This window comes from Narcine bancroftii, chromosome 10 (genome assembly GCF_036971445.1).
Source record: "Narcine bancroftii isolate sNarBan1 chromosome 10, sNarBan1.hap1, whole genome shotgun sequence".
In the NCBI taxonomy this organism is placed as follows: domain Eukaryota; kingdom Metazoa; phylum Chordata; class Chondrichthyes; order Torpediniformes; family Narcinidae; genus Narcine; species Narcine bancroftii.
Window position 1 is genome coordinate 106,361,193 of NC_091478.1, and position 13,959 is coordinate 106,375,151.

General features: G+C 39.5%; 1 protein-coding gene across 2 annotated transcripts in view; it reads right to left on the reverse strand.

Moving 5' to 3' along the window:
- The window catches only part of klhl36 (kelch-like family member 36), a 149,617-nt gene that overhangs the window by 48,392 nt on the left and 87,266 nt on the right, over nt 1-13,959 (reverse strand). The window lies entirely within an intron of this gene.

Sequence of the window (13,959 nt, forward strand, 5' to 3'; positions counted from 1 at the left end):
GAGCCCACAGGCACAGTCAAAATCTCATCAATTTTTGTTGTTTAAATTGTGGTCGACTTTTTTATATATATATATATATATATATATATATATATATATATACACACACACACACAAAAAGGTACCAATTAGAGAGAGAGCAAAACTGGATCGAGACAGGACAGGTGACAAAAGTATGTGTTGTCATATTGAGTTCAGTGATCATACTGCCATTAGTTTCAAGTTAATTATGGAGAAGGATAGGTCTGGGCCTTGGGTTGAGATTCTAATTTGGAGAAAGGCCAATTTTGAAGAAATTAGAAAGGATCTAAAATGTGTGATTGGGATATGTTATTTTCAGGCAAGGATGTGCGAGGTAAGTGGAGGACCTTCAAAGGTGAAATTTAGAGAGTACAGAATTTGTATTTTCCTGTCAGGATTAAAGGCAAGTTTAGCAGGCAAAGGGAACCTTGCTTTTCGAGGGGATATTGGGAATTTGGCTCAGGAGAAGAGGGAGATGTATAACAGGTACAGGCAACATAGAGCAAATGAGGTACTTGAGAAGTAGAAAAAAATGCAAGAAAGAAATCAGGAAGGTTAAAAGAAGACGCGAGGTGGCTTTGGCCGACAATGTGAAGGAAAATCCTAAAGGTTTCTACAGGGTAATTTAGAGCAAAAGGATAGTAAGGGACAAAATACATCCCCATGAAGATCAGGGTGGTCGGCTTTGTATGGACCCAAAAGAGATGAAGGAGATTTTAATGTTTTTCATGATTATTCATTCAGGAAATGGGTATAGAGTCATGAGAGGTTAGGAAAACAAGCAGTGAGGTCATGGAACCTATAGAGATTAAAGAGGAGAAAGTGCTTGCTGTCTTAAAGCAAAGAAGTAAATCCCCAGGGCCTGACAAGATATTCCCTAGTGTAGAAATTGCAGGGGTCTGGCAGAATTGTATTTAAAATGTCCTTAGCCATGGGTGAGGTTCCAGAGGGTAGCTTATGTTGTTCCATTGTTTTTTTTTTTAAAAACTCCAAAAGTAACCCTGGAAATTATACACCGGTAAGCCTGATATCAGTAGTAGGTAAATTATTGGAAGGTGTTCTAAGAAATCAGATATACAGTTATTTGGATAGCTTAAAACTGATCAGGGATAGTCAATATGACCTTTTGTGTGGTAAATTGTATTTAACCAATCTGATAGTTTTTTTTAAAAAGGTTACTAGGAATGTTGAAGGAAAGGCAGTGGATGTTGTTTACATGAACTTTAGTAAGACCTTTGACAAGGTCCTAAATTGGAGGTTAATCAGGAAGGTTCAGACATCAGGTAGTGAACTGGATTTGACAATGGCTGGACTGGAGAAGCCAGAGAGTAGTTGTGGGTGTTGCATCTTAGACTGGGATTAGTGGCGTGCCTCAGGGATCAGTGCTGGGACCATTGTTTGTCATCTATATCAATGGTCTGGATGATTATGTGGTAAAATGGATCAGCAAGTTTGCAGATGACACTAAGATTGGAGGTGTTGTGGACAGTGAAGGTTTTCGAAGCTTGCAGAGGGATCTGGACCAGCTAGAAAAATGGGCTGAAAAATAGCAGATGGAATTTAATGCAGACAAGTGAGAGGTGTTGCTTGACAAACCAAGAAAGGGCATAGATGACAAATGGTTGGGCATTGAGGAGTGCAGTAGAACAGAGGGATCTGGGAATACAGACACAATTTTTTGAAAGTGGCATCACAAGTGGATAGGACTGTAAAGATTATTTGGCATATTGGCCCTCATACTGTAAATGAAATTATGGAGTATAGTAGTAGATGTTATGGTAAAGTTGGATAAGACATTGGTGAGGCCAAATTTGGAGTATTGTGTGCAGATTTGGTCACCTAACTGCAGGAAGGAGATAAATGGGATAGAAAGAGTGCAGAGAAGATTTACTAGTATGTTGTCTGGACTTCAGGAACTGAGTTACAGGGAAATGTTAAACAGGTTAGGATTTTATTCCCTGGAGCATAGAAGAATGAGGGGAGATTTGGTAGAGGTTTTTTTTTTAATTATTAGGGGAATAGAGAGTAAATGTAGATTGCCTTTTTCCACTGAGGGTAGGTGAGATACAAACCAAAAGTCATAGGTAAGGGTGAAAGGGGAACTTCTTCACACAAAGAGTGGTGGGAGTGTGGAATGAACTGCCAAGCTGTAGTGGTGAGTGCAGACTCATTTTAACATTTAAAAAGAATTTGGACAGGTACATGGATGGGAGAGATATGCAGGACAATGAGAAAATAAATAAATGGGGCCTGTTTCAGTGCTGCGATGTTCTATGGTTCTATTGAAGTTGAGCTTTCTGGAATAGAATCTTGATAACTGAATATCTCAAACCATTTTTTTTTTGCTGAACCATCATAATGGGAATGTTTCATGCCTCTAGCTGTTCTGTTCAATAACGCAGCTGGAACAAATGTGGTAACATTCCAAAAGACTTAAAATTCACATTCCATCCTTTGATACCAAAGGAAGATTACACAATGGCCCAGATATCTCTCTGATCCGATGTAATGTGGTTCAAGCAAGACTGCTTAACTGTAAGGTAGCGATTCTGGTAATGCAGTCATTATGATCTTTGGTTGTGCGGTTATTCAATTAAAATTGTAAGTAAAATGAGTTTCATACTGTCTGAAGGATAATTACTGTCTTTAATTGATTTTGATTCTGTTGCCAAATGTTGACATTGAGTATATGTGCAAGGGGTCTGTGGTTTTGATTCTTCACTGCAAAAGCTCCAGTCATGCAAGTAAGTATTTGCAGTTGGCGAGGCAAAAAAAAATCCAACTTGTTAAGAAGACTTCATTGAGATTGTGATGCACTGTAGCAAATAACTTATAGTTACATTAACATATTAACAAAGTCTGTTTTATAGGAAACAATGTTAATATCTTGGGATCACCTTTGATTAAAATCTTAATCAACTGAGGGCCCCAATCACAATGGAAAAAAATCCCAAGGTGTATAATTGTTAACTATATAGCATCTCTGAATAGATTTGGCACAATGGAATTGATTTGAGACCCTGGAATTAACTTGGGGTACGGTGTTGTTACGTGATATGAGCAGCAGTTCTGTGGGTTCCTAAACCAAATCGATGACTATATTTTTTGCTAACACAGATGCTACCTGACCAGAGTTCCTCCAGCAGTTTGCAGTTGCTTGAATATGAAGCAAAAAGTGCTAGTCTCCACAATCTAAGTATGTCTGCGTGTTGTATTTGTTCAAGTCAGTGAAGACTTAAAATGATCAATATTTAATACTTACATTGATGCTACACTGACATCACAACATTATGCCATGATGTTCCATTGGTATTTCTGAAACCTTCAGTAATGCGATTTAATTGTAGATCGCATAGTGTAAATGTGTTAGAATGCAATTATAACTTTGACAGATGTTCACAATACTAAACACTTTCCAATGAACACATCCACATGAGATGAGAGCAAAGGGATTGCAATTTGTCCTACAAATGAATATTATCAATTGTACATAAGATTTCTTCAGCCCATAATTGTTTACTTTCAAAGAGATCTGTGTCTCATCCAATTAAGTTTCAGGGAAATGGCCTGGAGCAGGTTTGTTACTATAGCATTAGCTAGGGAAATACCTTTGGATTATCTGCTTTACAGAATGGAAACTGCTTTCCAGTTCTGTCATTACAGATTTTCTTATTATTCATTGTTTGGTATCAATATTTAAAGGGACACTTTTGTGTTTACAGAATTGCATGAAGGAGCTTGCCCACAAAATAAGATCAGCCAATAAATAATTGGAATGCAACCCAATCTACAGATGATTGTTGATTTGGGAGGGGAGAGATTTTAAAAGTTCTAAATTTAAGGTTGGTGGAACAAACTAGATTGATTGAAAAGGTTAGTTTGAATTCAAGGATTAGAATTTCAATGCAGGAGATTTATTTTTTGATTGGAGGTGAAAGCTACTTGGAATCTTCAATTTTGGTCTCCGGCATCCATAAAAAGAGGGACATAGAACATGAGAACTAGGAGCTGGAGCCTGCCATCTGGCCTGTTGAGCCTACTCTGCCATATAATATCATGGCTGATCTGCTGTGGACTACTCAACCTGCTTGCCTTTTCCTCATAATCCCTCATCACCCTCAATGCAAAATGTTTAAGAAACAAATGGATAGTTCGAGGTAGCCTCGACTGCTTCATTGAGCAGAGAATTTCAGATTCACTATTCTCTGGGGAAAATGCCTTCCTCATCTTTGTCCTAAATCTATTCCCCTGAATCATGGAAGCTATGGCCCCTGGTTGTAGTCTTGCCTATTTAGTGAAACAACTTTCCTGTCTCTAGTTCATCTGTCCCTTTCATAATTTTGTTTACGAAATCCAGTGAGTTCAGACCCAGGTCGAAAGAGAGGGAATAGTTAATAGGTGATACTGGAAAGCTTGTCTCTACTTAAATAATACTTGGTGGGATAAATTGTAGAAACCTGAGAAGGTAGGATTGGTGATTGCAGCAGAGCTTTCCATAATCTTCCAATTCTCCTTGCATGGTGCCAGTAGAAAACAACAAATGTCGCACCTTTTTACTGGCAATTAAAGTCCAGTTTGATACATAGGGTAGCTTTGAAGAGAGACGGTTTCTGCATTCCAACATTTGTTGAATGGATTGGACTGCTGATCAGATTTCAACATAATGCTGTTAATTCTGGAGCATGCAGTCGTTTTCATCAACCCATTGAATGTTACAACACAGAAAACAGGCCCCTCTATTATTCTGTCTCATCCAACTGACCTGCACCCAGTCCATATCCCTCCATATCTCTCTCCTATGGTATGAACAGACATGAATAAAGTATTCACAGTGACACTCTCAACTCAATCATCATTTTAGGTTCTCAATTAAAAGTAGGATGTTTCCTGGACTGGAGGATTTTAATCATGGGGAGCGATTGGATAGACAGGGCTAGTTTTCCCTGGAGCTGAGGAGGGACCTGATGGAGGTGTAGAACATAAAGTCGTAATAGATAGGTTAGAAAGAATAATTTTCCTGTGATAATGGTATCAAAAACCAAAGGACATGTGATTTCCATGATAGGAATGCAAGTTGAGGGGAAAGTTTTAAAAAAAGAGATATAGTTGAATTTAGAGAAAATGGAGGAATCTGATAGAATTACTGCATTTAAAGACATTTAAATAGATATGTCATCGGATTATAGAAATGCAGAGAATGGGTGCAGAAATAGGCCAGACAGCCCTAAAGTCTGCACCCGGGCTGATCATACCATGTCAGAACCATATTCCTGCTCTCGCTCCAGACTCCTTGATCTGTTTAGTCATAAGGATCACATCCAATTCCTTTTGACTATATCTAATGAACTGGCCTCAACAACTTACTGTGGTAGGGAGTGTTCTGAAATCTCATCTCATTAAGTAACTTAACTCCTATGCTTTGACTGTGACCCCTTATGCTGGACTTCTCCATTCTTCCTGCATCTGACCTGCCTTACCAGAAATGTACATTTCAATCATTCTTCTAAATTCCAATGTGCATAATCCTAGATTCTCCAGTCTTTTTCACATGTCAGTCCTGCCATCCAAGGAAACCATCTGACACTCCTTCAATGGCAAGAATATCCTTCCTCTGATTATAAAACCAAACGATACACAATACTCTAGATCTTGAACAACTGCAGTCAGTCTCCCTGCTTCTATATTCAAAACCCTTGCAATAAAAGCCAATGTGCTATTTGCTCTCTTCATCACCTGCTGTACCCCCGTTCCAGCTTTCGATGCCACCCAGGTCTCATTGGACCTCTTCTTTTTTCCTAATTTGTCTCCATAGAAGAATACAAATGCAGGCAAATAAGATAAGGGATGGTCTGAGATGAAAGAAGTGAGTAACCTACCCATTTTAATTGCCAGGCAACCTTGTTTCTATGGGTGGGAAGGAGTGATGTTGGGCCAGTTGAAGTGAAATATATATCAAGTTGGACTGCAGTTTTACATCGGTTAGATTTGAGACATCTTCTGGTCACGCTCTTGGTACCAAAAATCAGCTGGCCCATGCACTGTTTAACTAATCTTCCCACACTTGCACTATATAATGTAAAAAAGCAACACGTCCTTGCATTGAATATTTGAGACTTTCACTGTAACTCCAGAAAAATATAGAAATTGATGCCCCGTACGACAAGAAATATTTTGTGATGCTTCATTCAAGTTGCATTCCTGCTTTAGCATGTTCAGTATTTATTCCACAAACATTAATAACATTAGAAGATATATTTACCCTTTGCTACTGGTTGATTTTTCTGACAAAGTTTCTGGTCTTGCAAAGTAGTGAATGAGCCTCTACTAATTGTAACTCATTTACCAAAGGGCAACCCTCAAAGGTTCTGAGCTTCCCAAATATCTAATTATAACATTTAGGACAAATCTCTGTTGCACAATCAAGGGCAAATTAGCTCATAATAATTGCAAAATCAAACTCTCTATGGTTACTTTGTAAACAGCAATCCTTGGGGGAAACTGCATTCAGAGCAGTTTTTCAACAGCTTATTATCTGGATATCGGCATACAAGTCAGAAACTACAGATTCCTTTGTACAATTCCAGGAGAAAATGATACAGTGCTGTTGGAAACTTTTGACCCTTTTTTTTCCCCCCCAGTGCATTCTTCTGCTCCCTGGCACCCCCCTCCCCCAATCCCAGTTGTGTGGAATCTCCCTTTATACCAGCTATTCTCAATTCTTTTTTTGGCTATGCTCCACCCTTAGGATTCTGCTCAAACTTTATGGACCCTTTTCCCTGTGAAGCAGTCAAGATTTGGTTTTTTTTCCCAGACTTCAAGATTATTTTATTATCATGTAATAAAACAAACTGTGATATTGCATAACATTTCCTTTAGACTACCACAAGACAAAGGTTCACTATCAGCAGAATTTACTCAGTTCCCTTTAAAGTCAGAGAAAGAGAAGCAAAAGAGAATGCCCCTCGAGTCACTGAAGTCCATGGCTTCACCACCAGCACTCTTGCAACCACACAGCCTTCAGTCCAAACCATCAGCAACCCAAGCTTCAGATGCACACCTCCGATACCATCAGAAGCCTCCAGCACCCTCGGCTCCCTCTCGCATCTTGATTCCAATACCTGGTACCCCTTCAGCCAGTTTTGAGCCATTCTCCAGCAGTCCTCATCCTGATGTGAGTCCTTTGACTGTGGTCGCCAGTAGCCCACGGCCTACATGAGTTTCTTGCCCGGAGTCTTTAGCCTCAGAGCCCCTCACTGGTCCACTGCTCTGGTCACTGTCATGTGGGTCATCTCCTTTGCTTCTTCTCAAACTTTTGGGTGCTCTGCATCAGTCATCCTCTCCCCCGGAGTCTGCAACCCCTCATGGCCACTGCTGTTCATGGATGGCACCATCTTGGGCCCAGACCACACGGGCATGGGATTTTAAAATAACCCACCACTGGCTCCTTTTTTACCGACTATATTTATAAAAAAATTATGTTTAAAAAAACTCAGGCTTTTACTTAAATGTCTGATGGCGCCTATTAAGAATGGCTGCTTTATACCACTCCTCTCACCTTCTCAGAATCCAGCAAACGACAATCTTTGCCTTCAAATCATCCACTCCACCCTATATGACTTGTCTTCCTCCACCTAATCCCTTAGTTTGTCATGTTCAAATTTATTATCATCTGTTCTGGGACCCCTGCTCTGTGATTTTTATAAATGAAGAGGCAGAAAGATGGATCAATAAGTTTGCTGATGTCATGAAGGATGGAGGAGTTGTGGGTGGAGCCAAAGGTTATAGCAGGTTACAAAAGGATATAGACAGGATGCAGAGTTGGGGAGTAAAGTGGCTTTGGATAAATGTGAGGTGATGCTAACCAGAAAGCAGAGTACAGGGTTAATGGTCTGTTACTTAAGTATGTGGATGAATAGAGGGACCTTGGGGTACAAATCCATACATCTCTCAAGGTTGCCACACAGGATGATAGGACAATTAAGAAGGCCTATGGGATACTGGGATTCATTAATAGGGGCATTAAGTTTAGGAGTAGAGAGGTCATGTCATAACTCTACAAATATTTGGTGAGACCACACTTAGAGTATTGTGTTCAGTCTGGTTACTTCATTATAGGAAGGATGTGGAAGCTACGAGATGGTGCAGAGGAGATTTACCAAGATGTTTCCTGGATTGGAAAACCAGTCTTGAGGTTAACAGAGCTGGGACTTTTCTCTTTGGAGTGAAGAAGGATGAGTGGTGACTTAATAGAGGTCTACAAAATTATGAGAGCCATAGATAGGGTGGACAGTCAGCGCCTGTTTCCCAAGCAGGAATAGCAAAAACCCGAGAAAATGTATATAAAGTGAAGGGAGAAAGGTTTAGGGAAAAAAGCAGAGGCAAGTTTTAAAAAAAAACAGAGTTGTGGGTGCCTGAAATGCCTTGCCAGGGATAGTGGTGGAGGCTGAAACATTGGGGGGATTCAAGAGACTCTTAGACATATGGATGGAAAAAAATAGATGCTTATGAGGTAGGGAGAGTTTAATACTTTTTTTTTTAAATGGGTTGGCTCAATATCAAGGGCTGAAGGTCCTGTATGGTGCTGCAGTGTTCTTTGTTTGTACATAGGCTGGATGAGTATATGGATGTGAAGGGATGGAGGGTTATGGGCAGGGAGCAGGTAGGTGGAACTAGCGGAGTTCACTTAAATTGATGCGGACTAGAAGGGGTGATTATGGCTGGTTTCCATACTGTAATTGTTATATGGTTATATACAACACACACCCCTTCCCTATTTGAGATAATTTACCCGATGACAGTCTCATCAATCTCACAACCTGGCAATGATGCTATTACCCAGTCTGGCTGTCCTGATTTTGATGTTCCTGAACCTCCTTCTTTATTTTTAAAATTTAGACCTATAGAACGGCAACAGGCCATTTTCGCCCACGAGTCCATGCCACCCAATTAACCTACAACCCCAGAACATTTTGAAGGGGGGAATGAATCCGGAGCCCCTGGGGAAAACCCACGCTGGCACAGAGAGAGCATACAAACTTCTATCTCGCCTCTCTCTCCCCTGGTCTGGCATCTACTACCTCTGTCCATCATGTTTCACTGTTATGTGGTTCACCAATTGCTCATGTGACTCCTGTTCACCATTTCCCCGCCCTCCCCCTCCCCCTCCCTCCAACCCCACTTCACCTTGTCTTCTTTACACAAGTTATAGTTCCCCGATTTAAAAAAAAAAGTTTTGGCACAAAATGTTCACCATTCTTTCTCTCTCTCTGACATTACCTGACCTCTGAGTTCCTCCATCAGAGACTGTTTAGGTTCAGATTTCAGCATCTGCAGTCCCCTGCGTGTCTCGAACCCAACAATCTGTTCTATGTAAAAACACAGAAATGCTGGAGGAACTCAGCAGGGTTCGCAGCATTCTTAGGAGGTAAAAATATATAACCAATATTTCGAGCTTGACGTTTCTTCAAGGTGTGAGTAAAAAGCAGACAGGCACCTTGAATTAAAAGGCAGGGGAGAGAGAATGAAAGGGAGGTTGTGGGGTGGGGGGGAAGAAAGGAGAACAGACCAACAGACAAGAGGTGTTCATCTGTTGTGTGAACCTTTAAATTTGAGATTGTAACATTTATCGTAATTTCACAGTTTTAGGGTGATCATAACACTTATAACACCAGCAAAATGTCCCAAAGAAAACTGGGGTTCAGTATCTCCAAGCTTGCATTTAATTTGGTTACCCTAATAATATGGGCCATTTGAGCATCAGTCAACAGCTCTTTTAATTGTGAAAACTTTGAGTTAATCCTAAACTCTCCATTGGTGGCCCATACTACTTGCCACACTACCAGTAAATCCAGAAGCTATTTGGGAACCATAAAATGGGTTTTTCAGCTGGTTGCCATTTGAAAAGGAGAGTGACAATTGGATTATATCTAACACAGAGTCAAAATCTTCTGTATGGAAAATCTCTGTTCCTTCAAACTGGATTTTAATGAACAAAGTAATATTTACAATTACTCAAAAGCAAAGAGAGTTAGATAATACAAACCTGCCTTGATCAAATAATCAGGTTTGAATGAATTGGACTTTTGGACTAGTCTAATTACCACACCTGGTATCAGGTTAGATTTGACATTCATATCAACTGCTGATATCAATAAAGGTGTGAAGTCTTGGGGAATGGAAATCTTTTTCAGTGCAATTCCCCCACTGTCAATGTCACCCAATCCTACACTGCGTGTTCAAGGTAAAATGCCAAGTAAAACAACCTCTACTCTTGCTAAGAGATATTTAATTTCCTTACAAAAATTCCTGCCACATCCATCTGATTTATTTTACCGCAGATGAGTTGCCACATGCGAACTGAAAGAATAAGGGGATAGATAATACGAATATTGTATTATCATAGCCTTCTTCCCAGGGCAAGAGACTCTAAACCAAGAGACCATATGACTAAGGTGAGGGGAAAAAGATTTAAAGGGATCCTGTGCTGGAAAGAATAAATGGAACTGTGGAAATGTTTTGTACAATATTCCCCAAGGCCTTACCATTCACTGTGCAAGTCCTGTCTTTGACCAACCAAATGACACTCTTGTCCGAGTTAAATTACACTTTCACAGTTCACGTAGATTCTGTTGCCATCTTAGATAACCTTCTTCATTGTCCACTAATCCACCATTGCCAACATTCTTATTCAAGTTGTTAATGCAGATATCAAACAATCATGAGACCAGCATTGATTCCTGCTGCTCAGGCGGGTCACAGATCTCCAATTGAATAAGAACCTTACAGCCACCATTCTCAGACTCTTACCATCAAGCCAATTCTGTATCTAATTCACCTTGGATCCCATGCAATCTGACATTCTGGATCATTCTACTATATAATAACGAGGCCTTGTTAACATCCACATAGACAACACCTATCACTCTACCCCCATCAGTCTTCTTGGTCACCTCTTCAAAAAACTTAATCAAATTTTTGAGTCGTGATTTTTGTGTTTACAACATCAGAATACAGAAACAGGCCCTTCAGCCCAGCTCATACTAGTTGACCAAGGAGTCTTCCTGAGCTAATCTCATTTGCTGCATATAACCCTTGTCCCTCTAAACCTTTCCTATAAATGTACCTATCCAAACTCTAATACTGTAATTGTGCCTGCCTCTATCACTTCATCCAGCAGCTCGTCCCACATAAGCCACCACCCTGTGTGAAAAGGTTGCCTCTTAGTAACCCTCAAATCATTCTCCTCTCACTTTACCCCTATAGTTTACACTCCCCTACCCCCAAAAAGAATGTGATCTCATTTATTTATTTCCTCATGATTTTATCAACCTCGATAAGGTTACAACTCAGTGTAATTTGCTGCAGGAAAAGAGTCCAAGCATAAACAGTCTCTTAGGATTGAAGGCATCTTCCCATCCAGGCGACATTAGATTCTGCACCTTTCTTGCTTAATTGCATCTTTTTTGTGTGCGGACACCAGAATTGAACGTAGTATTCCAAGCATGACCTAATCAATGATTTAGGCAGCTGTAGCAGGACATCCCAGCTCCTCTGTTGTAACCTTCTTCACTACCCACCAAACCACCAACTTTCATGTAATTTACTAACTTACTGATCAATTTGCCTACATAATCCAGATAACAACAGCGGAACAGGCCCTGGTCTGTGGTGCACCCTTGGCCACAGGTCCCCAATTGGAAAAACAATACTCAATCCCAGTCCCTGAATTTAAAAAAAAAAACACACACAACCTTTTCTTGTTCTTAGTACACAGTAGTGTACCTGAGGTTAATAAATGGTTGGAATAGCAGAATTGAGCTGGAGTTCCATTTGATTAATGCTTTGGACATCTGCAAATAACTACTGCAGATTTATTTTTTGTTAAGTGAGTTACTTTGGGGGTTGGAGCAGGGAGGGATGCAGGCACTCACAGATTTCATAGCAACATTTTGCATAGACACAGAGGCACCCAAGTCCAAGTCAAAATCAGAGTTAAAGCTCTCAACTAAAGACTATAGCAATGGATTGTTTACCTAAGGAGAAGACATATGTTCAGAGAGAAGGTCATATATTTATGCCTCATGCTTTTGGGAAATTGAAACTGAAGCCAGTATTGATCAAGCAAGTCATGTGACTGAGATAGGTCAAGAAGCCACATTGTGCATCATCAGCCAGTCATTTGAAGAAATAAATAAGTTAAGTTTGTGTGGCATGGATAACTGATGTTGTTTCTCCTTGTCAAGGGAAAACAGTGACCTGTTGTGACCTTTGTAATGGTCATTTTTGATTGACCCATTTCTGGGTAAAGGAAACAGGATCATTTCTGTACTTGGATCATGATCATTCTAAATCATTTTGTTTAACCCTTGCCCAAGTTCAATGGAAGCATCATGGAAGTCACAAGATTTGTAACCTCTACACAAGGAAGAGGGGAGTTGTGACCAATCATTTGTATGAAAGAACGTTTCTCTGGAAGCAACTTGATAAGGATTCATGAGGTTTGAGAAGTCTGATGACTCGGTGTCTCACCTACTTTATAATTACTGCAGAACATTAGTTTCAAGGTTCTGAGTTTCAACACAGGATTTCTAAGACTGAACTTTGAACCGACTTTTTGGAATTATGCCTAAGCTCAAATGGTTGGAACACACACACACAATTGGGGTTAAGTTTAGATTCAAGTTAGATGTTACATTAATCATTAATAAAAATATTGTTTTAAAAATACCATTGTCTTGGTGAATTCCTATTACTGATGGTTTAGGACATAACTGAACATAGCAGCAGGAGGAGGCACTAGAAGCTCTGGTACCTGCTCTACACTCAATCCAAAGGTCATCTGATTCCCTGCCAAACTTTCCCATATTGTCCAATATTCTCTTTTTATTGTCATAAAATCTGTGAATCTCAGATATGGACATGCTCAACAATCAAACATCTAATGTGGAGAATTCAGAAGATTTGCAAATCTCTGAAAGCAAAAATATCTTCTCAATTCCTTCCTGAATTACTCAGAACCTCTCTTAGAATTACCCCAGTTCTAAACTTTCATGTCAAAGGAGACATTTTTGTTAGCATCTACCCTACCTGATCAATTCTTTTCAAAATTTTGCATGCTGGTGAGATCACTTCTCATTCTTCTAAACTCTGGTGAATATGAGCCAATCATATTCATAGGATAACCCTTGAATTCCATTAAACCTATCATTTACAAACTTTCTTTCTGCCCACATGCCACTTTAAGTAGTCCCTATGTCATTGGTGTTCTGTGATTAGTAAGAGAACCATGGTTCTAGACCCAATTGCTTGAGAAAAATTGTTATTGGCCCATTTCCTTTGGAGTTATGAAACCATGCACATAATGAGTCAATTAGGTATGATTAAAACAGTAGTTTTCAAACTTTTTCTTCCCACCCACATACCACCTTAAACAATCCCTTACTAATCACCTATGGCATTGGGATTACTTAAGGTGGAAAGTGAGTGGAAAGAAAAAGTTTGAAAATCCCTGCATTAAATAATCAATTTGATTGGATGAAGAAACATGCATTAGCAGGGAATGCAATGACTAAGTGAACATTCTAATTTTGTTCAATGGAAACTGTTCAAAGGTCATTTTACAAATGGACCAACGTTGATTTTCAAGGAAAATGCTCATTTTAATAAATATTCCTATTATCATGTGAACCAACAATTGCAGTTTAAATTGTCACCATCACATTCAGAATTCAATTGAAAATGACTGTCAATTAATCTTCCGTTAAATATATAAAACCAGTGTGCAATCAAAACCTTTGAATTGTTTTAGGAGCTGACAAATATAATGGATGCTACTCAGTCCAATGGCCTTCCCAATACTTGTTAAGCGCAAGTTAAATAAATGATTCATTTTTATGAAGACATTCTCATCAGCAAGAGAAAAATACTTAGACAAGATAT